Raw genomic sequence first — 25006 nt, forward strand, 5'->3', positions numbered from 1 at the left:
GTGGATGGACCTCGAGGGTGTTATGCTAAGCAAAATAAGTCAGGTGGAGAAGGATAGACACCATATGTTTGCACTCATAGGTCTAACAGGAGAACAGGAGAAACCTAATGGAGGACCAGGGGGAGGGGAAGAGGGAAAGAGAGTTGGGGAAAGAGAGGGACACAAAACTTGAGAGACTATTGAATACTGAACATGAGCCAAGGGTTGAAGGGGGAGGGGGAGGGAGAAGGTAGGTGGTCTGAATGGAGGAGGGCACTTGTGGGGAAGAGCACTGGGTGTTACATGGAAACCAATTTGACAATAAACTATTAAAATATTTTAAAAAATTTAAAAAGCTAAATCAAATTTTAAAACATAATATTATAAATGAAAAAGGAAACAATCACCTTGAATCATAGCACTCACATTAATGACAATATTTTGATGGCTTCTTTAATCCATTTTATACTAGATAATCTATATATTTATAAATAAATTCACCAAGAATAACTGCATATTTATGATATATGGTGTGTGTGTATATATATATGTACATATATATATATATATGCCAATTCCAACTACTAGATTATAGAATATGCTGTATTGAATATCCTTGTAAACCTAGGGTTTGATGCTTGTGTGATTAACTCCTGGGTGCATTTCTAGAAGTAAGATTGCTGAATCAAAGCACATGCACAATTTACACTGAGATATGCATCAACACACTGCCTCCCAGAACTTGTACAAGTTAACAAATCCATGAGCAGGTATGAGAATACCTATTCCTGTCATTTAAGAAGTAAGAAACCTTTATCTCTTCTTCTATAGAAGAGAAAGAAAATGACATTTCACTGTTTTTTGAATTTTCATGTATTCCATTATAAGTAAGCTTGAGGATCTTTTCATACGCTTTTACTCTTATTTCTCCTTGTGTACATTGCTTATATTTAAACCTTGACAATTTTTCTATTGCTATGAACTCTGTCATATTTGTTTTAAAAATGGCTTCATGTAGTAGTGCCTGGGTAGCTCAGATGGTTAAGCATCCTACTTCAGCTCAGGTCATGGTCCCATGGTTTGTAAGTTCAAGTCCCACATCAGGCTCTGTGCTAACAGCTCAGAGCCTGGAGCCTGCTTCGGGGTCTGTGTCACTCTCTCTCTGCCCCTCTCCTGCCTCATGCTCTATTTTCCTCCCTGTCTCTCAAAAATAAGTAAACATTAAAGAATTTTAAAATAACAAATAAATAAAAAGAACTTCTTGTTTTCTTGTTATACTTATGAACTTTTGCCTGTATTACTTAAAAATAATTCACGAATTTTTCAGTTTGTCAACAACCTTTAAATATTAAATCTTTCTTTTTTATTTTATTCTGATGTTTTGAATTTTATGTGGTCACACTTGGCAGCTTTTTTTATTTCATAATTTGAGGAACATGATTAGAAATAGAATTTATATCCCAAGGATATAAGACCACTTTGCCGTTTCCTTTTTCTACTTATGAAATTTTGTCTTTTACTATAAAGATTTGATACAGCATTTGTATATTTTGGTGAAAGGAGCAAAGCTTTTTTTTTCTTCCAAAAGTTCAGCCAATTGTTTCAATTACATAGTAAATATTCCATGCTCAAGGGGAAAGAAACTGTTTTACATTGTGAAAACACTGAAAAAGACCATTCATTGAGATTGGTTGCTTAATTCTTGAATTGTTTACCTTCAAGTAGCACACACTTGACACCCAATTGTACCAGTAAGAAAATGTTAATTGTCAGTTGTTTATATTTAAAGATATAGTATATAGTATAAAGTGAAATTCCCTCTTTTTCAAACTAAGATATATTTAAAAAGTCAGAGCCAATATCACATCCAACTATGTCAGATAGTGTCTGTAGCAGCAACTTTTCATGACAACTCTTATTTCACATTTAGTTTCCTATAGTTGCTACTAATGGGTTAACTGGGAATATCAAATCATAGGGCTATTTCTTCTTTTTTTCCATTACATCTTTTTGCAGTATAGGACCGTGGTGTTTTCTGTTTCTTTCCTCCTCTCATTATCCTGGGCCCCTTTTATTATCCTGTATTTGCCCATCAATAGCCTCATATGCCATCATATGTAAAGCAGGAAAACAAATATTTGAAAGCTCTCTGTCCCCTTCCCTTGTTGGCTCTATTTTTTTCCCACTAACTGTTAAAAATAGACCATGTTCCTGGCCATGCTGACAAGACCTACTACTGCAGATCACATATATTCCAAATATTTCATTTTCTTTTAGAAGGTACTCAACATCAAATGAAGCCCCAAAAGAATGATATGACCTAACAACTTTGGACAAAAATATCACAAAATTTAAATGAACCTGCCCTAAAACATTCCTGAAGAATTGTTTGGTCAATATTCCATGTTAGCTGAGATTTGGGAAGATTTAAGGTGTTTTTTTTTTAAAGCTGAATTAAGATTTAAAACAGATAATGAGAAAATGACACACGTAGAAAGGAGGTACACTTGAACGTTTTGTGATGATTCTAATTTGGCTACGATGCCAAGTTAAATGGGAAATTATAGCAATAGAGATATATGAATAATGAAGAACAGCTAAAGATGCTGTAATATATCGCTATTTGCTAAAAACAGGGAGAAACTATTAATGAAAAACTAATTTCATTATTTTTTCCTAGGTTTTGTATAAGAAATTGTTATTTGGCCACCAACTTACAAAATGTGTTGGAGATAAAACAGTGATTAAAACATGGCCTCTGTCCTCAGACCCCTCCCATCTAATGCTGACATTAATGAAGAGATGAATTACAAATCTCGGAGATAAGCTTTGTTAGGAAATTGTTTAAAAAATCATGTTAATTATAATCTATAAAAACAAGCCACACAAATGGAAGGCAAATTGGTCTTGACTACCCTAGCCGGGTACAACAAAACAAGGTATAGGGAAGAGGAAAATTACATTATGCTGCTTATCCATACTCAGTATTATGCCTTCAAATTTCAATTACCTTAAATTATTTTCTAGGTCTTTTTAATATGAATTTTTGATTGTGCTTCTTTCTACCAAACCATTTGCATTTGCATTCTTACCAGTCAACCATCTGATCAAGACTGCGTGATCACCATGCAACAATTTCTGTCGCATCAAAAGTTAGAAAACTGTAGCTACAAGTACTCTTCATGATGATAGAGGTCAGAGGACTTTACATATGGCAATTATTTTAAACCATTATCAGGGTGCTTCATAAATCTGGTGGCAAATTCATTTATGATTAATATTTCTAAAAGTCATCTCTCCCTTATTTTGATGTATCAGAGACAAAGAAGAGACAATCTTGTGTTTCATATGTAATCAGAGCCCTGGTAGTGAACAATTCCATCTGAAAACTGGTAAGGTAGCCTTCTCACGGCCCCTTGATTGCTTATTGCTCATTTACCATGGAGTATTGAAGTGAATGTCATGACACCAAAAAGCACGTGCAGCTGAGAGCCAGCAAATACAAAAGCATTCTGTCAGTCTTACCATTGGTTAACACCTATCTATAAATGGAATACTTTGAAATCTGTGGCATTTCTTTACTTCTTTACTTCTGCCACCCAGTGCTAAGACACTAAATACCCAAATAAAACAAACAAACAAAAAGACTGACCAGCTTTCATGGTCTTCTGTTTTTCCAAACTTGAATTTCCCATCCCTGAGCTCAAATCACAAGTATAGCACTGAAAGAAATAACAGGGAGAAATTAATTAAATGACTGTATTTCAATCACGAGATTTTTTTCCCTGACATTATGAACTAAAAGAATGCGGATCAAGCAGTTTGTAACTGACAGCCATGCCATGAAATTGCAATGCAGCCTTGATAATTATGCTCTTCATTATTTTTTAATATATATCAAGATAAATATAGCATTTCTCTTCACATTTAATGGCATGCAGTATAATAGGAAGAGGAGAAAAGGCATGTTTGTCTTACAGTGTTATAGTTAAATGCAGTGACAAAGGAAAGGGTATGACATTAATGATGCACAAACATCAATGCTGTAATCGACATCGATTATATAATCATTCTGTACAAACTACACAAATCTACACAGTTAAAATAAAACAAGATGCATTTTCTTCACAAAGCTGTAACTGCTGACAACTATCATTAAGAATAAAAACATAACGCAATTAGGGGTGAACAAAATGGTTTCCTTCTTGTCTCAACTGTATCACTTGTTAAATAGTTGGGGTTCAGATAAATGCAAAATGTAATTAATTTATTATTGTTTGAAAGTAGACTTGGCAATTACAGAGTCATTGGCATTTTGTATCAGTCCAGCTCCTTAACGTATTAGCTTCATTAGAGTTCCAATTCTCTTAAGATGATTTCAGTTAAGTTTAACATACAGTATTTCTTTTTACTATTAATGGCAATTACCTTTACAGGATAAATTCCTTACTGTCTTTCCTTTCTCTTAAACTTAAAAAGTAAACACGGAGAATTTAGAGACAAAATTACTAAGGGCTTGTCTGAAATCTCAGCATAGCTCCTGCTTGAATTCTCCACACTTGTCTTTTACCTCAAGGCAACATGTGGGAGCTAAAATAGCCACAGAATGTGTGATTGACACCATTTCTTTTGAACTTGAATCAAATTTAATGATTCAGAGGCTGACTGGAGTGAATTCAAATGTTGAGTTAGAACTCATTTCCCCATGACAAGATAAAATTTTTCATCCATTTCACAAGTTTGTGTTTGTTAATTCTCTAGATGCCTAGGACACAATATATAAACAGGATCAATGATCTTTCTGCATATGACTTAATTGGTTGGGAAAAGGTCCAAGTTCAAGGAACCATTCTGTACTCCTCCTCTGACAGATTTTTGAGCCCTGTGAACAAGAGAAACAGGTGGAGAACTGCCTCCTCCTCTGCTTTGTATATACACATTTGGAAACAAAGCCTCTTTTCTGTCTAATTTTACTTAATCATTATAGGGTGAGGGGATCCACTGCATGAGGCCAGAGGAATAGATAGCTTCAAAGATTAACAGAAATGTTCCCTTCTGAGAAAGCAGCAAGGTGCACTCTGAGAAAACAACCCAATTTGGAGAGTTGATGTCAACAGAGAGACACTAGGTATCTTCACTTGTGGGGCTTTCTACTACCACAGGTCCATTAGTGGGTAAGGTAGCCATGTGCTATCAGGCACACAGCTGAGAGGTTCAGGGAGAATTCAACAAATCCTCAGGGGGCTTTCTTCAGATATGGGGAGTAGAACATATTAGGGAATCAAGTGAGATGCCATGTACCTGGAGCAGAGGCTGGACTAAAAAAAAGCATAGGAGACAAATGATTGGTGGTACCACAACTGTGTCAAGTCCAGAGCAGAAATCACAGATGCAGTCTCCCTGTTGGACCAGCTGAGTTTCCTCCCCCATTCAGTTGCAGATCACTGACCTGGTAATGGACACTCAAGTTCAAGTTCACCAACCCTGGGAGGTAACTTAGGAGAGATATCTAAAATGTTTAAGTTTTTTAAAGAGTTACAGGGACAATCCATTCAGGTGAAGTTTTATTAAATATCAAGCCTGGATAGAATGTTCTTTATTCAAGGATATACAAGAAGAAACAAATGTATGCAAGGAAATGATTATGTAACATAAAATTAAAATAGACCATGACTTCAGAAGCCAAAATGAGAATGTTTATTAAGAACATATTATGGGAAACAGAAGTAGTTTTAGAAAGGTACGATGCTTTCTTAATCAAAATGTATGTTTGGCTGGGAGAGAAGAGATGAAAAGAGTTTTCAATGTAGCCAATTGATATGAAAAGCTTCCGGCTGAGGTTAAGAAAGAATGAAAGGTGAGTAATACTGTATTATCACAATATGAGATCTGTATTCAAAGCAGGAAAAGGCAGAACTGATTTTTCACAAAACTAAATCTTTATTTGGAAAGTATTTTTAAAACTTTTCCTAAATGCAAAGGAAGAGAGACAAAAGACAAAAACAATGACAGGGAACACAGTAGTTTAAAATAGAGTTTAGGGGCTCCTGGGAGGCACAGTTGGTTCAGCATTGCACTTGATCTTGGCTCAGGTCACAGCCTCATGATTCGTGAGATCAAGCCCTGTGCCTGGCTCTGTGCTAACAATGCAGGCCTGCTTGGGATTCTCTCTCTTCCTCTCTCTCTGCCCCTCCCTTGTTCACAAACTCTCTCTCAAAAATAAATAAATAAACTTAAAAAAATAAAATAAAATAAAATAAAATGGAGTTTGGATATTCAAGATACAGATAGCTGGAATTTTTAATAAATAAATCTGGACAAGTCTAGAAATAGAAATTCAGTTCTATTTAGATTAAATAATTTAATTTAGATTAAATTAAAGAAAACTTCCACGAGATTAAAACAAACAAACCGATCTGATGTGTAGATTAATAGTCTGATTGAGCACCCAGCAGTTAATGAATGGAGCCTAGAAATGTGCTGGTCAAACTTCTAAATTTTATCAGTAAATAGTCTTGCATAACAAACAAGGTAAAATATAAAGGGGAAAAAAAAGGATCTTATCTTTAAGATGACCTACAGTTCCCCTTGTTGGTGTCTCCCTACCCCCTTCCTTCTCTGGCTTTGCCTTTCCCTGTTTCTTCACCGCTGGCTATCCTGCAGAGTGTTAAACAATTAGGCTGAATCCCACACTGCTATCTGTGTCTGGAACAGCCTTCCTTCCCTCAAAAAGCATATGATAAATGTCTCACTGCCTTCAAGAATCTGCTCAAATCTCACCATACCCAGGAGGCCTACCCTAATACTGTATTTCATTCTACACCTCTTTTTCCTCCCTGACTTCCAACCAACTCCATACCCTGTTCTTCCTCTTCCTTTTTTTTAACCATGGCACTTATCACCTTGAATGTACTATGTATGATGTACACATTGATTGTCTTTTGTTTGCTATTTATGAAAACTAGAATGTAGATAAAAGCACAGGTCATGATTGTTTTCTTCACTTTATCAGTACTGAGAACATTGCCTGCCATAGTATAAGTACTTAGAAGTGTTCGTGTGTGATACAAATGAATGAATAGCATAACATATAACCAACATACAATAATTATGTTGTATAAAAGGACTAACTGGGAGAGTATTTTCCCTGAGACAACACATCTGGCCTGTTCTTCCCCTTCTGTCCCTTGGAGCCTTCAAGGGAAGAGCCTCACACCCGGCTGTTCCTTCTCCTCTGGAGAACGTGGGTGAAACCCAGGGATGGGGGCCCCTCCACTGGACTTCTCCCATTCAGGATCCTTGTGCCTGCTCTTTGGCTTAACTTATTCTTGCAGAAAACACACCTTTGATCTCTACCTGAGATGTCCTGTCCTCCAGCTTATGTATGTCCCTGGGCTGCCCCTTAGGTGACCTCACTCCCAGGTTTCCCCTCATTTTATATCAGGCATTATGCAAGGTAAAGCCACTTGGAGAAAGAAAGAAAGAAAAGGAAAAAAAATGTTTTCACTGGCCTCAGGAGACCTGAAGGCTTTTGCAAGGAAAAAAAAAATGTAGAGGTCATCAGGAAGGCTTTTTCTAAGATAAAGAATGAGACACAAGCCATGAAGAGGCTGGAGGAGGGTTTGGGGGATGCTGTGTGCAGGGGCTTGGAGGCCCTGGGGCTTGCACCTCTTGAGGAGCAGAGAAGAGGCCGCTGGGACTGGTCTGCAGTGAATAAGGAAAAAGATTGTTCATGCTGAGGTAAGAGCAGACTAGGCAGGGCCTGGGTAAATCAGACCATCAGACCAAAAGAGATCCCTTGGGCAGAGTCTGGGGGAAAAAAAGATCCAAAGACAGATACTGGGGTGCTCCAGATCTTCTAGAGAGAGGAGGAGAAAAAGGTAAAAATAACTAATAAGGAACACCTTGGTAAGGAGGAAGACATCCACGACTTGCTTAGAACAAATAGCAACAGAGGAGATGATTCAAGGATGAAGTGATCAACTCTGACAAAGGCCACTGGAACAACAGTAAGAGAGGAAAGATTTCCTTGGCTGTGATGGCATAATAATAATGATAGCACAAATGTATAGAAGGATTTCCATGATTCAAGTGCAACTCTAATACTTGTACACATATTAATTCCATGAATTGAGACCTCACAACAAGTGTAGGAAACAGATCAGATATACTTTTTTTTTTTTTTTGGAGAGAGCGCATGAGTGGGGGAGAGGGACTGAGGGAGAGAGAGAGAGAGAAGAGACTCTGAAACAGCCTCCATGCTCAGCACAGAACCAGACATGGGGTATGAGCCCATGAGCGTGGGATCCTGACCTGAGGTGAAATCAAGAGTTGAGGAGGCTTAATTGACTGAGTCACCCAGGTGCCTTTTTATTATCTGTACTTTAAAGATGCAAAAACTGAGGCAAAGAGAAATAGTCATTCAAAGTGACACTGCTAATTAGTGGAGGGACCAGGGTTCAAACCCAGGGAGTCTGCCTTCAGATTTTATGTCCGTACTCATTTACTATGAACATATCTGGTGGCTTTTTAAAACCTAAGTGCTTAGCAAAAGTCTTCAGAGATCTGCACAAAGATGTCAGTCATTGTTACCTGGCATGCTTCATTTTAAGTGTTTTTTATTCATATTTGTTTATTGGAATTATCTATTTTTTATAGAAAATTCATCTCTTTAAAAAAAAAAGCCTGTAAGTAAATTTTAAGAAGGCTGTCATAAATTTGACATGATAAAGGTAGCATACCTGACTGCATTAGTTACCCATCATTAAATAAAATATTATCTATAACTTAGAGGCTTTAAGGGACAAATATTTATTATCTCACTGTTTCTGTAGGTCAAAATATCACAAGGGGCTCATCCAGGTGACTCTGGCTCAGAGTTTGTCCTGAAGTTGTAGTCCGGATGACATCCGGGATTGCACTCACCTGACAGCCTGACTCAGGGCCATGATATCCGTTTCCAAGACAGCTCACTCACGTGGCTGGTGGCAGGAGACCTGTTTCTCACCACACAGGCCCTCCAGAGGGCTGTTTGAACATCTTCCTACCATGGCAACTGGCTTCTTCCAAAGCAAGTGATTCAAAAATTAGAGCAAGGAGAAATTACAGTGCCTTTTAAGCCCTGGTGTCAGAAGTTATATGTGGTTATGTCCCCCACATCTGATTTATTGGAAGAGAGTAATCAAGCCTAGTCCATTGAGAAATGAGACTCCACCTTAAAAGAAAAGAGCGTCAAAGAATGAATGGACATTTACGAGTCTCCAGAATGCCAAAAGAACAAGAATAGGAACAACAATGGGGCCATGGGGCACCTGGGTGGCTCAGTTGGTTAAGCATCCAACTTCAGCTTAGATCATGATCTTATGGTTTGTAAGTTCGAGCTCCGTGTTGGGCTCTGGGCTGACAGCTCAGAGCCTGGAGCCTGCTTTAGATTCTGTGTTTCCCTCTCTCTTTGTTCCTCCCTCACTCTCACTCTGTCTCTCTCTCTCTCTCTCTCAAAAATAAATAAAGATTAAAAAATTGTTTTTAAAAGAAAATGGGGTGAGAAGAAGGAAGAGGAGGCAAAGGTGAAAAAGAAAGGGACAAAGTAAGAATGGAAAAAAGAAAGGAAGGAGAAAAAATGGAGAAACTTTGATTTATCTGTTTAGAATGAGACTACTGTATTTCATTCATTCAACATTGTATAATTTTATAAATTCAAATCTTAAAAATGAATTTATTGAGAAACGTCCATGTGTGTTTTAACCATTTTTATTCCTTAAGGACTCTTTCAACTTTAATAAAGTGACTAAAATGGCTGCTTTACACCCATATTCTGTTCCTATGAAAAAAGTCTTTCACATGCATTTCTGGATAACACAGAGGAGATCTGAATGTGATCCATTTCACTTTATGCTAAATACCTAAGGTTACTGGGTAACCCTTTCTATTTCTCTGAGTCACCATTGTCTTTTCTATAATGTCTTTGGAAAATAGATTTTGAGTTTCTATTCAGTTCTGACATTTTTCATTCTGTAGTAAATTTCAATCCAGATTAGCTAGCTTTCAGTAATAATGAATGCAATTTTAGCACTACTCTTATGCAAGGGAAAGTGACATTTTATATAAACTAAAAATGCAAGTAAATAGAATCTCATGAATTTTGCCATGGACTATAATACCTTAATGATTGATCATAATGTATGACCCCATGAACAGGATTCAAGCCCCAAAAGGGGAACTAAAAGACAATTCTGTCTCAAGAAGACACAATTTTATTTGCTGGTAATCTGGGAAATGCTTGCATTGAGCCTGCACAAAAGTTTTAAGAAAATCCATATATTGTGCCAGAATAATGGATGATTATAACATATTATCTTAAAATTGTGCTCTATCGAGTCTTCATTTTGAAACACTTTTCTTTACCCTGTGTCTTTGGTTATTGAAATTCATTTGATTGACTTGATTAATTTGATTTACCTCTGGTTTACTTGATCTGTACAAATGCCTCCAGTATTTCAATTTGTCAGTGACATACATAAACTGTTAAGGCGTCAGGTTCTGTCACTTCATATTATTTTGCTGTCTTATAGGAATGGCCTCTTTCCCTTTTCCTCTGACACAATCTGTTGCTAGAGGTCATTTCAATCTGTTCCATCTGAACAAAGTCTCTGAGATTGGTTTTGAGATTTTGAATTTCTATGTTTGCTCCCCCCATGAGTGACATCAAGCATTTCCCCATGTATACTATGACGTGTCTTATATACAAAGAAGAAAGAGGAGAGAGGATGAGGCAGAGAGAGAGACCTTCCCTTGAGCACTGTCATTCTGAATTGAAACTGTGCCAATTTATTAACACAGTCAGCAACAAGCTTTTTAATTAAACCACAAATAATGTGACTAATAATATTCACTTCAAAGTGAGCATCTCTGTCTCTCTTTCTCCACAAGGTTTATGTTTTCTTTAGTGAGGCATTGCAGCCCTACTGCTTATATGAGCTTAAAAAGTCAAGGGCTCACCAAGTAGACTGCACAGTTTTGTGCTACAGAATAAACTATTAGCAACTATTTTATAGAAAATGTCATCCCTACAGCAACCCCTTTTTTCCATAGTTATAATGTTTCCCTTTAGTATAATCCAATGTTCCTGACATTTGCGATCATTATTCTTTCTCTAATGCTTGTTTGGAATGACACATTGCTTTGGTTTATCATCATCTTTTCTTAGTACAATCAAACTTCCCACCGTCTCCTTACACTGACATGGATTTGAGGCAACTTGAAGTGGATCTTGGGTTATGACTAAAAAGTATTAATCTAATTTTGTTTCTGGCCCTGTCTCCTCCTGCTTGGCCTACCACAGGCCATATCTCCGAGCTCTTCCCAAGAGAGGCCATTAGAAAACTTAGGATGAAAAAGAAAAATTAAAGTCTGTTGATTATGATAGACCAAATTTCTCTCATTCTGTCTTTGATGCCTACTTTGGTGCAATCTAACTTAAGCATACTTTTATCAGCAGGCTCTAACGCTGACTGGCTTTCTCTTACTCCAAATCTTGTGCTAGAAATTCGCCACAAGACACGAAATGCATGTCTTTTCACACTAACCCCAGTCGGGCTGTTGGCTGTGCCAGCCTTTATCTAGCTATAGTTTTATCCTTACTTAGAGCTCAGCCCTGGACTCAGTATCTGATTGGTTTCTTTTTATATTTTTAGCTATTAACTCGAGTCAGGACAGACTGCATGATTCTGAGGCAACCTGATCATTACCAGATCATTACTACAGCCTCACTATCTAATGGAGTATTTTGGCCATGTGGTAGTGTCTTTTAGGCCAAGAAAGATACAAATTTTAAGAAGCAGAAAAGCTGAGATAACCATGCTTGGAGCATGGACAAGGACAGAAGAGATGCTGTTAGAGCAGACAGGTTACCCAGACTATGTCTGTGGTTTCTCAGTGAGCCTGAACATGGAGGCAACTGTCACTGTCTTCATGTTGGCAAAGAGAGGACATAGGGATTATGCAAAAAGCCTTTCTTTCATCTGCGATTTGGTTTCCTGAAGGTGTCCTTTGGGAAGTTTGGGAATAAAAAGGCAGCCCCTTTACAAATGGAAGACAAAAAATTTTGGTGTTGATTATTGGCCACAGTGTGAGCGATGGATAATTTATCGATTCTGCTTTTTGTTGTGTCTTGTGAAATGATTCAAACTCAGTATCTGAATCAATAATTGCCTGGGTGTTAATGATGTTGCACAGGAAAGGTTATGCTGCTACCCAAGTTAAAGAGCTATTTTAAGTTTGAGCCCCAATTAAGAAGAGGCTCTTCTTGTTAATGTGGCTCATAACCTCCCTCACATTGTCAAAGTGCATTAATATTCACGGAATATATTTTGTATGTGTTCATACAGTAAATGTGTACATACACAAAGAGAGAGAGAGAGAAGAAGAAAGAGGATATAAGAATGGTATATTTATATTTATAGTTCATTCTTTTTGCAGAAAGGACTCATTTGTTCTTAACAAATCTTGTTATCCTCTTGAAAGTTAGAGTAGAGATAACCATTCAAATATATTAGATATGCATGCCTAGACCTGGTGATCACCAAAAGTCATCGTTTCCTTGTCTCAAACGTTCTACACCATCTCTCCTGTCATGCAACAAACATGTCTCATATGCTTGAGAAAATAGGAGCAATGAAAGATGAACTTGCTCATCTTCCTGCTAAAGGAATTCCAACTCACATATTAGCATCTGAGCTTTCCCTGGACCTTCCCTCCTATTACTCTAAATGAGTGTTCTTTGTTCTGATCAAAGACCAAGTTCTCCTATACCTTTCCTTTCTTAGATGCTCAAGACTTTGTTATAACTATCCCCCACTTCTATCTACATCATCGTTTTCTTCCTTAGCAGATAATTCCATCAAAATACGAGATGCTCTAGTGCTTCCTTTAAAACAAAAACCAAAATCTTTGTCTGACCTCATATCACCTTGCAGCTATTAGCTGATTTCTCTGTCCATTTTGTAGCAAAATGTATTGAAAACAATTATCCACACCTGATGCTTCCATCTCTTCACTTCAATGTCTCCCCTCTTGTCTACTCTGGTATGACCTTCTAATGGCTTTGTGTTGCCAATTTCATTAGTTCCTTTTCTCTCATCTTTCTGAAATACTTGGGAGTATATAACACAGTTGATACTTTTCCCATTTTTCTCTTGGCTTTTGGAACACTAGCATAAGCCCTTTTCACTAGCTGTTTCCTGTGTCTGTAATAATTTTACCTACATAGTCTACTCCTTGCCTCCTTGTCAATTAGAGCTCAACTGGGATGTCACTTTTCAGAGGTCTTCCCAAATCACCCATTCCACATCACATTTTAGCGTTCACCATCTTCCAGTAATTTTCTTGTTTACTCAGTTATTGGATTATTACTTTTCTTGCCTCATTAAGATGTAAGGTCCATAAAATCAAGGAAATCACCTTTCTTATTCAATACTTTCTTCTCAAATTCCAGTATAGTGCCTGGCATAGACTGAATGTTTGATAAATATTTGTTGAATTAATGAATGGATTAAAGTCACAATCCTTGATCCCAGGAAAGCAAAAATTAAGTTAATGGAAATGTTAACTTTTGTATGGATATCCCATACACTAAACTTATATTTTCTTTTAAATGTGCAAACTCTGAAAATCTACCACATACAGATAATAAAAATAATTATGCCTGAAGACTTCCATTTAGAGTTAGAAATGGTAGATAAGAATTTCTATTGGATAATGAAACAATCTGATCCTTTTTCTAAAGGCCATCTCCTAAGTCAGCATTGTTTCTATGATACACTAAATTTTCAAAATATATTTAAACCTCCATTTGTTTTCTATTGTGGCAATAGAAAATTGTTACAGAGTTCATAGCTTAAAACAACAAATCTACCATAGTTCTGGAGTTCAGAAGCCCCTGTTGGTCTCACTGAGGCCAAATCAAAAGGTTTGCAGGGCTGGCCTTTTTCCTGAAGACTCCAGGGGAGAGTCTCTTCCTTGCATCTTCCAGTTTCTCAAGACCATCCATATTCTTTGGCTTATGACCCTCTTCTTCATCAAAGCCAGCAACATTGGGCCAGGTCTATTCATAGTTCCATATTCTCAGTTCTCTCTCTTCTGCCTCCCTATTCTACTTAAAAAGAGCCTTGTAATTATATCCAGCCATCTTTCAAGGTCAGCTTATTATAGCAACCTTAATTCCATTTGCAACATCAATTCCTCTCTGCCATATAATCTAACATACTCAAAAGGTTCTGGGGTTTAAGACATGGACATCTTTGAGGTTTTGGGTATAATCCATCCTGAGAAACAATTCTTCTTCATCTGTGAACCCGTGAAACTCAAGTTTCTCTGCTTCCAAAATACAATGATGGGCAGGCATAGGGTACCATTATAGACTTTCTGGCTAAAGGGAGTGTAAATGGAAGAAAAAAATTGTTCCAAACAATTTAAAAATTCAGCTGGTAAAACTTCATTTATATACAATTATTTATTGTTACATAGTTATCATTTTATGTAATGATGTGATCATAGTATATCTATGTCTGTGTATACATATAATTGAAACATATACACACATATGTATGCATTTATGTGTATATGTATACACACACACACACACACACACACACACACACGATTGAACTTGAAGTAACCTTGCAATACACTTCACTGAGTAATCCCTACCAGCCACCAAGTTATCATGACAACTATATTTTAACAGGTTTTTCACAAGTATTTTAGACAATAAGTTGCTCTTTTTCAGATGTTTAGTTTGGGTTTAACTGTTTGTTCCTGAGACCAATCTAGTATCAGCTTTCTTGATTACTGTCTGATCAAGTATTCTCAGAATTGGAATTTAGTAGCCTTATGGAAACTTATTTTGGCCTCTTATCAATATGTGAAGGTAGGGGATTTTTTCCTCATACAAAACACTGAGTAATCAAGGATACTGAGCTGTTAAGTGAATGGATTTTATGTAATTTATTCAGTCTTAATTTGGTATTGTCAACAGTGATAATAGGTTTTCTTCCTATAATACTCCATGAGTAAGGAAGTAGAAGGATTTAGAGAGAACTTTATTTTTTACAATCAGTTAATTTACAATGTAAAACTTTTATTAGAGAAAATGTTTGATTTTAGCCACTCTGACTGGCATGAGGTGGTATCTCAGTGTGGTTTTGATTTGTATTTCCCTGATGCTGAGTGATGCTGAGCATCGTTTCATGTGTCTGTTGGCCATCTGTATGTCCTCTTTGGAGAAGTGTCTATTCATGTCTTCTGCCCAATTCTTTACTGGATTATTCATTTTTCATGTGTGGAGTTTGGTAGATGCTGGTGAGGATGTGGAGAAACGGGCACTCTCCAACACTGTTGGTGGGATGATAAACTGGTACAGCCGCTCTGGAAAACAGTGTGGAGGTTCCTCAAAAAAACTATTAATAGAACTCCCCTATGACCCAGCAATAGCACTGATGGGGATTTACCCAAGGGATACAGGAGTGCTGATGCATATAGGCACATATACCCCAATGTTCATAGCGGCACTTTCAACAATAGCCAAATCATGGAAAGACCCTATATGTCCATCAACTAATGAATGGATTAAGAAGATATGGTTTATCTATACAATGGAATACTACATGGCATTGAGAAAGAATGAAATCTGGCCATTTGTAGCAAAGTGGATGGACCTCAAGAGTGTCATGCTAAGCGAAATAAGTCAGGCGGACAAGGACAGATATCATATGTTTGCACTCATAGGTCTAACAGGAGAAACCTAATGGAGGACCATGGGGAGGGGAAGGGGGAAGAGAGGGAGAGGGAGGGCGGCAAATTATGAGAGACTCTTGAATACTGAAAACCAGCTGAGGGCTGAAGGGGGAAGGAGAAGGCGAATGGGGGTGATGGTCATGGAGGAGGGCACTTGTGGGGAAGAGCACTGGGTGGTATATGGAAACCAACTTGGTAATAAACTATAAATAAAAAAAGAAAATGTATGAATTTATACAGATTTTCTGTTCAAAAATTCAACTGTAAACCTCTTGCTAAGACTTATTTTCTATTGTTTTTTTTGAAATATCATTGCTAAAATAAAACAACCTTTAAAAAGTAACACAGTAACATATTTGTGTGTGCATATAATATCTACATAAAAGGAAATATACACTAGTATTTCATGTTTTATTAATAGTTTGTATTTTCAAGGTCTATTTAAAAGTCAGTCACTTGGAAAATAAAATTTATTTTCCTAAAGATCTATGTATTTACAGATCACTTTAAAAACTCAATTTTACTTATAATGCAGCTGAATGAAAGTACTAAGAATCTAAGCTCTAAATACTGATATGAATAGAGCGCATGCATAAAAGAAATAATATAATGATATTGATAATTATTCAAAGTAATAGCAATAATAATTCTTATACTAGTTAATTGTCATTTTGTATTGCCTTTAAATTCCATAGGCACAACAAATTAAGAAACACTTTCTCTGGAAAACTACCACTCCATTCCCTTTTCTGAACATTTCTCTAACCTTCTTACTTTTTTCTCTCAAATCCTAAGTGCCCTTTTCCTAATTTGTCTGCTTCCATGGTTTAACAACACCTATACTGAAACACTTATGGGAGACCTTAGCTGAGTAGGTGCAGTATAGTGGTGAAAAAGGGTCAAATCTATTAAATTTTACCTTCATAGTTCTATTGGGGAAAGTTATCCCCAATCCAAGTTTCTATGCCTTGATCTGTATTTTATCATAGTGGTCTTATGAGCTCATTTTTAACTTTATATTTTTAATTCATCAGAAATTAATGTTATCATATATTGTAATAAGCTATATAAATACCATTTATTTTAAAAATTATTACTTTTCTAACTGACCTGAGATACTTCCTGTATCATGTGCTTAATGCATGTCCTTGGGCATGTTTCTGACTCTTATGTTTTGTCACATTGATGCTTATGTCAGTATCATACTGTTTTAATTAGTATATCTTTAGAATGTCAGTTAATATTTTATATAGCCAAGCTACCTCATTTTTCTCCCAATAATGGTTTCGCAATTCTTATGTTTGCTGTTATTCTGCTCCAAATTAATCTAAGTATCATTTTGCAAAATTCTGAAGAAAAATTCCTTTGACATATTGAATAACTTCTACAAATTTGTAGACTAACTCTGGGAAAGTGGGTCTTTTTATGTTATTAAATCCTTGAATCCATGACTATAATAAGACTTTACATATGTTTGAGTCTTCATTTACTATCTTACTAAACCTTTCCATTTTCTATATTTAGGTTAGTATTGCAGTTACTTATTTCTCTATGTATTATACTTTTCTTTGTTATTTTGAATAAGATTTTTTTCTTTCTGACAAATTCTAAACCTGAATTGTCATAGAGCTGGTAATTCTTACTTATTTCTGTGACTCTTTTACTTATAATATTGCTCATAATATTTCAATTGACTCAAGTGATTATCTTGTGCATTCCAAGTATGAAGCATATGATGTACACGTAGTACTGTATTTATGTCTTCTTTTTTAATAATTATTTCTATAATCTGGTCATATTTTATAGCAGTTACGTAGAATATTTATAAGTGTTGAATAATAAAAGTGACTCCAGAAGATCACAATAAAAAAATTATGCTGTCTCACAATCCCTATGAAAACAACACCAGCATTCCCCACCGAACTAGAACAAACAATCCTCAAATTTGTATGGAACCAGAAAAGACCCCGAATAGCCAAAGCAATCTTGAAAAATAAAACCGAAGCTGGAGGCAACACACTCCTGGAGTTCGATATGTATTACAAAGCTGTAATCCTCAAGACAGTATGGTCCTGACACAAAAACAGACACTCAGATCAATGGAATAGAATAGAGAACCCAAAACTGGGCCCACAAATGTATGGCCAACTAATCTTTGACAAAGCAGGAAAGAATATCCAATGGAATAAAAAGTCAGTCTCTTCCGCAAATGGTACTGGGAAAACTGGACAGCGTTATGCAGAAAAATGAACCTGGACCACTTTCTTACACCATACACAGAAATAAACTCAAAATGAATGAAAGACCTAAATGTAAGACAGGAAGCCATCAAAATCCTCAAGGAGAAAGCAGGCAACAAGCTCTTTGACCTTGGCCACAGCAACTTCTTACTCAATACATTTCTGTAGGCAAGGAAAACAAAAGCAAAAATGAACTATTGGAACCTCATCAAAATAAAAAGCTTCTGTACAGCAAAGGAAACCATCAGCAAAACTAAAAGGCAACTGACCAAATGGGAGAATCTATTTGTAAATGACATATCAGATCAAGAGTTAGTATCCAAAATCTCTAAAGAACTTATCAAACTCAACCCCCCCAAAATGAATAATCCAGTGAAGAAATGGGCAAAAGACATGAATATACACTTCTCCAAAGAAGACATTCAGATGGCTAACAGACACATTTAAGAATGCTCAACATCATCAGGAAGATACAAATCAAAACCACAATGGGATATCACCTCACACCTGTCAGAACAGCTAAGATTAACAACTCAGGCAACAACAGATGTTGGCAAGGAGGCAGAGAAAGAAGATGTCTCTTGCATTGCTTGTGGGAATGCAAACTGGTGCAGCCACTCTGGAAAAAGGTATGGAGATTCCTCAAAAAAATAAAAAATAGAACTACTCTACAACCCAGCAATTGCACTACTAGGTATCTACCCAAGGGATACAATGTTTATAGCAGCGCTATCAACAATAGCCAAAGTATGGAAAGAGTCCAAATGTCCATCGATGTATGAATGGATAAAGAAGATACGGTATATTTATACAATGGAGTATTACTCATCAATCAAAAAGAATGATGTTTTATCATTTGCAACTACATGGATGGAACTGGAGGGTATTATGCTGAGTGAAATTAGTCAGTCAGAGAAAGACAAATATCATATGACTTCACTCATATGAGGACTTTAAGATACTAAGCAGATGAACATAAGAAAGGGAAGCAAAAATATAAAAACAGTGAGGGGAAAAAACATAAGAGACTCTTAAATATAGAGAACAAACAGAGGGTTGCTGTTTGGGAAGGATGAGTTAAATGGGCAAGGGGCACTAAGGAATCTGCTCCTGAAATCATTGTTGCAGGATATGCTAACTAACTCAGAGGTAAATTAAACAAGTTAATTAATTAAATAAAAACAAATAAATAAACAGTAAAAACTTTTAAAAATAAGAATAAAAATGGTGTTATCTCTTGTCTTAAGATAGTCTTTATTATATGAAAGACACATTTTTGATTACTGGTTTTGAATAATTTTGAAAAGAAATGAAAATTCAGTTTTATCACCTTCATCTACAAAGACTACCTCACTTTTTTCTTTCAGACTCACTATCCCTAATTTCTTAGAATAAAACTCTCTTGGTTATGTTATACATATAATATACTGCTCAATTTGATTTGTGAATGTTTATAAAAGGATTTTGTAAATTCAAGCATAAGTGTGACTGATTTATGGTTTTTGTGTTTGTGTGATCTCTTGTTTAGTTTCTGGCAAAAGGAATGTGAATGTACACTGAAAGTTTCAGTAGATTTCTATCTTTTCCTGTGATCTAGAACAATTTAAATAGTATTAAGATTTGACATAACTCTACTTATATGTGCATACTATTCCAAGGTGTTTATAAGTTAATTAGCATTCAAATTAGGTCTAAAGACATAATATTATTTTACAAAGTTTTAAAAATATTTCCAAGCTAACTAACTAGAACCTCAGATTTAAAGCCACGATGCTCAGGTCCTTTTCCAAGTTCTGCCACTATCCATGTGATTTTTACTAACTTTCTCTGCAGCTTTGGACTTGAAAAGTTTATTTGGAAAGTGAGATAGAGATTGATGACAACTAAAGATTTTTTATGTCATTTTAAAAACATTTGATTTTTTAGTGTCTTACTATATTTTATAATTTGCAATTGACTCCAAATTTTACAAAACTGTAGTGTGAAGGCCTCAGGAATATCCTAGGCTATAATATACTGCTCAATTTGATTGCATAATGGCATAAGACATGCGTGGTGTGGTGGGAGTCCCCAGCATACTGAAATTTCTCTCAGTACAGATGGCCGAATGAAAATACGTGGCATTCACTGAAAGAAGGTGAGCGTGCCCTTAGGTCTACCCCACAAGAAAAAAAAATCACTGAGCAGTTTTGTGCCCCTCCAGCTGACCTTTCTTAATCTGGCCCTTATTTTGCTCTTTTATGGTTGCATCTTATTTCACCATAGTTGATGGTAAGGAAAAAAGATGCTTTCTGAGTCTCACTTTATCCTTATACACTTATAATAGTATCTACAGAATGTGAGCTCCTAATTCACATTTTATCCATCACTTATTTTATCTCCACAGATGTATGTGCAATTGTTCTTTTAGGACTCTGTTCAGCCCACAGATGTCTCCACAGCTGCTCTCGATTCCAAAGGGGAATTTTTTTTCCTAAGAAGCAGTCAAGTAAGGTTTTTTGTTGTTTTGTTTTGTGTTTATTTTCTTTTTATTTAAGTCATTGTAAAGATTTTTCCATCCCTTGGGAGAAAAAAAACTATCTTACCTGAACGATGGCCTGAAGAATTGTATCAAGAAAGAGCAGAAGATAAAGCACGGTCTGTATTTCTGTTCATTCCTTGAATCCTGCTAAATGCTTGTCATGCTGAGGGCCTAAGAACTATAATTGTCCAAGAGTTGACTGTCCTGCCTCCTATTTCTATGACTATTGGTATGGGGACACAAGGTAACAACTGTCACAATTCTTACAGGGCAGAAAGAAAAAATATCAATTAAGTAAATGCCTAGTGTTGGCAAAATTATCGGCTTGAGAACGTCCTGAGGCTTATGGGAAGCACATGATTCAGATTGTTGCCCATATTATGTGCATCCTCTAGGTCTTTGAACCCCTGATTTTCTTTGTGTGGTAGAGGTGACCACATAATTCACTAGAGTTAAATTGAGGTTATGCCTATTATGTTTTTGCCTGCATTACTCTAGAAGCCTCTAATTATATAATTATAAATAATATATAATTTTAAATAATTATATTTGTATAGGGAAAGGCCTTCCCTTCAAATATCACCTATGTGTTTAGCATCACTGAATATTCAAACTATAAGTGATCTTACAGACAGTTAAGGTGATTTCCCTCATTTTATGAATTACACAGTGATGATCAGGACCCTAACATGACTGACACAAAATACGGAGCTAGTCTGATTCTCTGGAAGAACTACTTGCCCGACACCCTGACAAATAGATTGCCTGCACCCCATCCACGGCCCCTCCCTGGCTTAAGCACATCAGAAGTTAAAACTGCTAAAGATTCGATATTAGTTCCTTAAAAGAATGGGGATTTAGTGTTACCTTCTTTACTTTTTTGGTGTGTGTGTGCATGGTTTCTATTTGTTTGTTTTGGGAGATGGCCAACATTTGTGTAGAGCATGTGCTTATGCAATGAAGTAGTCTACTCCTTTGTGGGAATCGATGTGATAGGGAAGGTCTCTCTAATTCAAAATCATAGGCAAAAGGCATTTTAAAAATATAAGATAAAAATTTTAAGCCAGTGTTCTTAAGAGTGCCTATGTTGAATATTTCATTCTGTTGGGACAAAAGCAAAACAAACCATGCAAATTCCAGCCCCACAAAGAGCTTATGCCTCAATGTCTAAGGGTGGTATTTATATGTCATGCTAAGAGGCACTACTGAAAATACTGAGGATAAGTTAGAGATACACTTTCATTACCATAATAATAAATAACAGATACACATTTTTAATAAGTGCAGAAATTCTCAATTTAGACATTCTACTATTGTCAGTTAGCCATCTGTACTGCTGAGAGATCAGGCCATCAGACTTATCAGTGGTTCATTCAGGAACTATTATTTCTAATATTCCAACTACAAACTTGGCAGTAAACTTCGATTTTGTGTAATATAATTTAAAGTATTCGATAATTTAAATAGCGTGTGTAGTCTCATCACATACTAAGAAAGTTGTTTATGTTGCTTTTGTTTTTTCTTTGTGGCTGTTGCTGTTAACATATGTCATTTCATTTGGTTGAGTTTCCTCATCTGAAATGACTTGGTTATAAAGACGTGCATTTTGATTAGCAATTTTGTATAGTTGATTTTAAGAGGTGGAGTTCCACAGATGTGAATATATAATCTTATAAATTGATCTATCCTTAAGATGGTATATGTTGTGCTGAGAAAAATAAACTGATTCAATGATTTTATTCTCCCAATTAGACATCAGAATTATACGGTACCCTTCACAAGGTAGCATAATACAATTTTCGAGAGCTATTACTCGGCATGCTCTTTCACCAAGAATATTATTGGAGCAGTTTTGTTAGAAAGCATTCGTGTAACATACCATATGCTGAAAACTATTTTTCGATTTAAAGTATAAGGGCTGCTTTCAAAGAGAAGATTTTGGTGCATAAACTTACAGATGCAATTGCATTTTTCCACAATTACCTAGTCATGCTACAGGCTGCCAACCACAGAACTCATTTTCTTCTTTTTTGAGAGATTTGCTTTGCTTGCAAAGATTTAGTTTGGTGACATATTTTTCTTCCTTCCTTTTTTTTTTCAACAAGCAAAAGAAATTTGTGACTGTGTTTCCTTACATCACATTTTATAAAGTGCTGGACCTAAAAAAAGATCTTCCCTTTTCACTTTACCCTTGAAAAGGGTCCCATTTCCATAAAATATTCTTCTATTAATTGAACAATCAACTTTAGAATGCTTTGCAGAATGACTTAGAAAAATATCAATTGGTAGTCTTTATACATGTCATATAAATTATACTTATAGTAGTATGTATATGTAGTATATAATTTATAGATGCAGAGAGCACAAATAAAAAATAGCTTTACTACAAACCATAATACCTTTTCATATTTAAATATGAAGAAAATGAGATAATATATGTGCTGATTTTGTGAAGTTGAAATTTTATGAGTTAGGATATCACATATTCTTTGGTCTTGTTTGCTATAGGTTCATTAAAAGTTATAGACATTCAAGCATTTCCATGCCATTCTTTTTCTTTCTTTTTTTTTTAATGACAAATACCCCCTCTGCCAACAACAACAACAACAAAAATGTGTAACTTGGATACCAGGTCCTTTTAATGAAGCTTTTGAGTTTTACAAAATATGATTAATCTGATTAGTGATTCAGCCTCCTTTTATGCTAACATTATCTAACACAAAGAGCCCCCCTACAGGTTAAAGTTTAAATGTGGATTACCAGATAAAGCTAGTCCTGACGAGGTTTCTATGGTGCAAGGAAAAATTGGATTTGCTTTTCACCTCATCTCAGGCTCTGTCATCCTGGTTTTTGCCCTGTTCCCTTGTTCACAGCAAGGATATTAATTTTGTAGTAAAATCTTTAAGCAATTATGCAGATAGCTGTGAAAAAGCAACATACACACACAATAAGAGAAGCTTAACTGAAAAATGGACCCCAGATATTCATTAAAAACAGATGGCTACATTGCCAACAGCATAACTTTGGATGTTTGGGCTAAGCTGGTATTAATCTGCCACAACATGAAGAGAAGATGAAATTGCTAGTGTACAAACTGTGTATTGCTTCTACTTTTTGCTTACAAAGGAATACAATGATGATTTATGGCTGTCTTCTTGATAAATGTCCTGAAATGAATTCCTTACTCACAAGCAAAGTAACATTGTAATCCTCCTGGCTAAATGCTGATGCTCATTTTCAAGATACTAATAAAATATAAAGAATCATATAGATGAAGGAGATGAAAGGGTTCCATTTCGAAGTTGCTATTAAGTAATTTTGCTTTCAAATCTATTGAAAATGGGAAATCTTTTGATTAGTAACATTTCAAAGTCAATATAAAGCACATTTGCATTTAGAGAATTGTTACATTTCTGGCCATTTGTTTGGGTTATTTGCTAAGTGAAACTTGTAGCATCTTCAGTCTAAACCAAGATAAAGTAAACAAATCAGGTAAAGTAAGGCAGAAAAATATTTACCCAACTCTTCCAAGCAAGAGCACAGATGGTAGAAAGGCCATCCTATGCAACTGGGGCAATTTGTAATAATGATAATTGCATACAGTATTATTTATTCATTTATATAATTTTCAAAGCAAATTTAGGTTACGAGGGTTATGCCTAAGTACATATATGTCTCAAGTGATAGAACAGTTACAATGAATTTCAACCAACTTCTGTTTGGAAGGAGAAATTCAGTCAACCAGAGAAACACTTTCCCAACAGGATGGCTCCCATATTCTACAGGCTGAGTTATACTCAGTTGGACCATCCTGGAGACAGTGATAGTGATTGTTGGCTCCAAGGACTAGTTGAAATATCTTGGCATTATTTTACTGCTTCATTTACATGTGAAGGCTGAACTGGGAGTGAATGTTTGGAAATGGTGGTTGTTACAACTAAAGAGTTTGGGTTTTCCCCCATTGACTGCTGTTAGTCCTTCCTATATAAATAATACCTACTTATGATAGAAAAATTTAAAGTTTTGCTAAAGTGAAGAAAGTTCAGTTTATCCTTAATCCTACCACCTTAAAATGACCACCACTAGTACTTTATATATATTTCAATATATGTCTCTATATACATAGATGGTATTTTTAAAGAATTCAGATCTTACAGGGTATTTTGAAACCTGCTTCTATCCTAATAATCGACATATCAACTGTCAAATTTATATAACTCAATATTCTACAACCTCATTTTACTGAACCTATTGTATTCCATTATGTGGATAGTTCAAAATTCATTTTGCCAACTCCCTATTGGTAATAAAGAGTTTTAAAATTTTGTTATGATTAGAAATACCTCAAAGTTTATTTATTTAACTGAAATTTGTATAAAAGATGTGTTACCATTGAGTTAATCTTCTGGCATTGTCCCTCTTTCACATGTAAATAAAAACTTGCTTGGGCAAAAGTATATTCATGGAAAGAAGC

The 25006-nt window shown here is 35.7% G+C and overlaps 1 long non-coding RNA gene across 1 annotated transcript in view; it reads right to left on the reverse strand.

Moving 5' to 3' along the window:
* Positions 1–25006, reverse strand: part of LOC115292794 — a 53678-nt gene that overhangs the window by 14343 nt on the left and 14329 nt on the right. The window contains exon 2 of the long non-coding RNA XR_003909136.1: positions 3632–3701. This is a non-coding gene — a long non-coding RNA (uncharacterized LOC115292794). The remainder of the gene's footprint in view (positions 1–3631; positions 3702–25006) is intronic.

Source organism: Suricata suricatta, chromosome 5 (genome assembly GCF_006229205.1).
Source record: "Suricata suricatta isolate VVHF042 chromosome 5, meerkat_22Aug2017_6uvM2_HiC, whole genome shotgun sequence".
NCBI lineage: Eukaryota > Metazoa > Chordata > Mammalia > Carnivora > Herpestidae > Suricata > Suricata suricatta.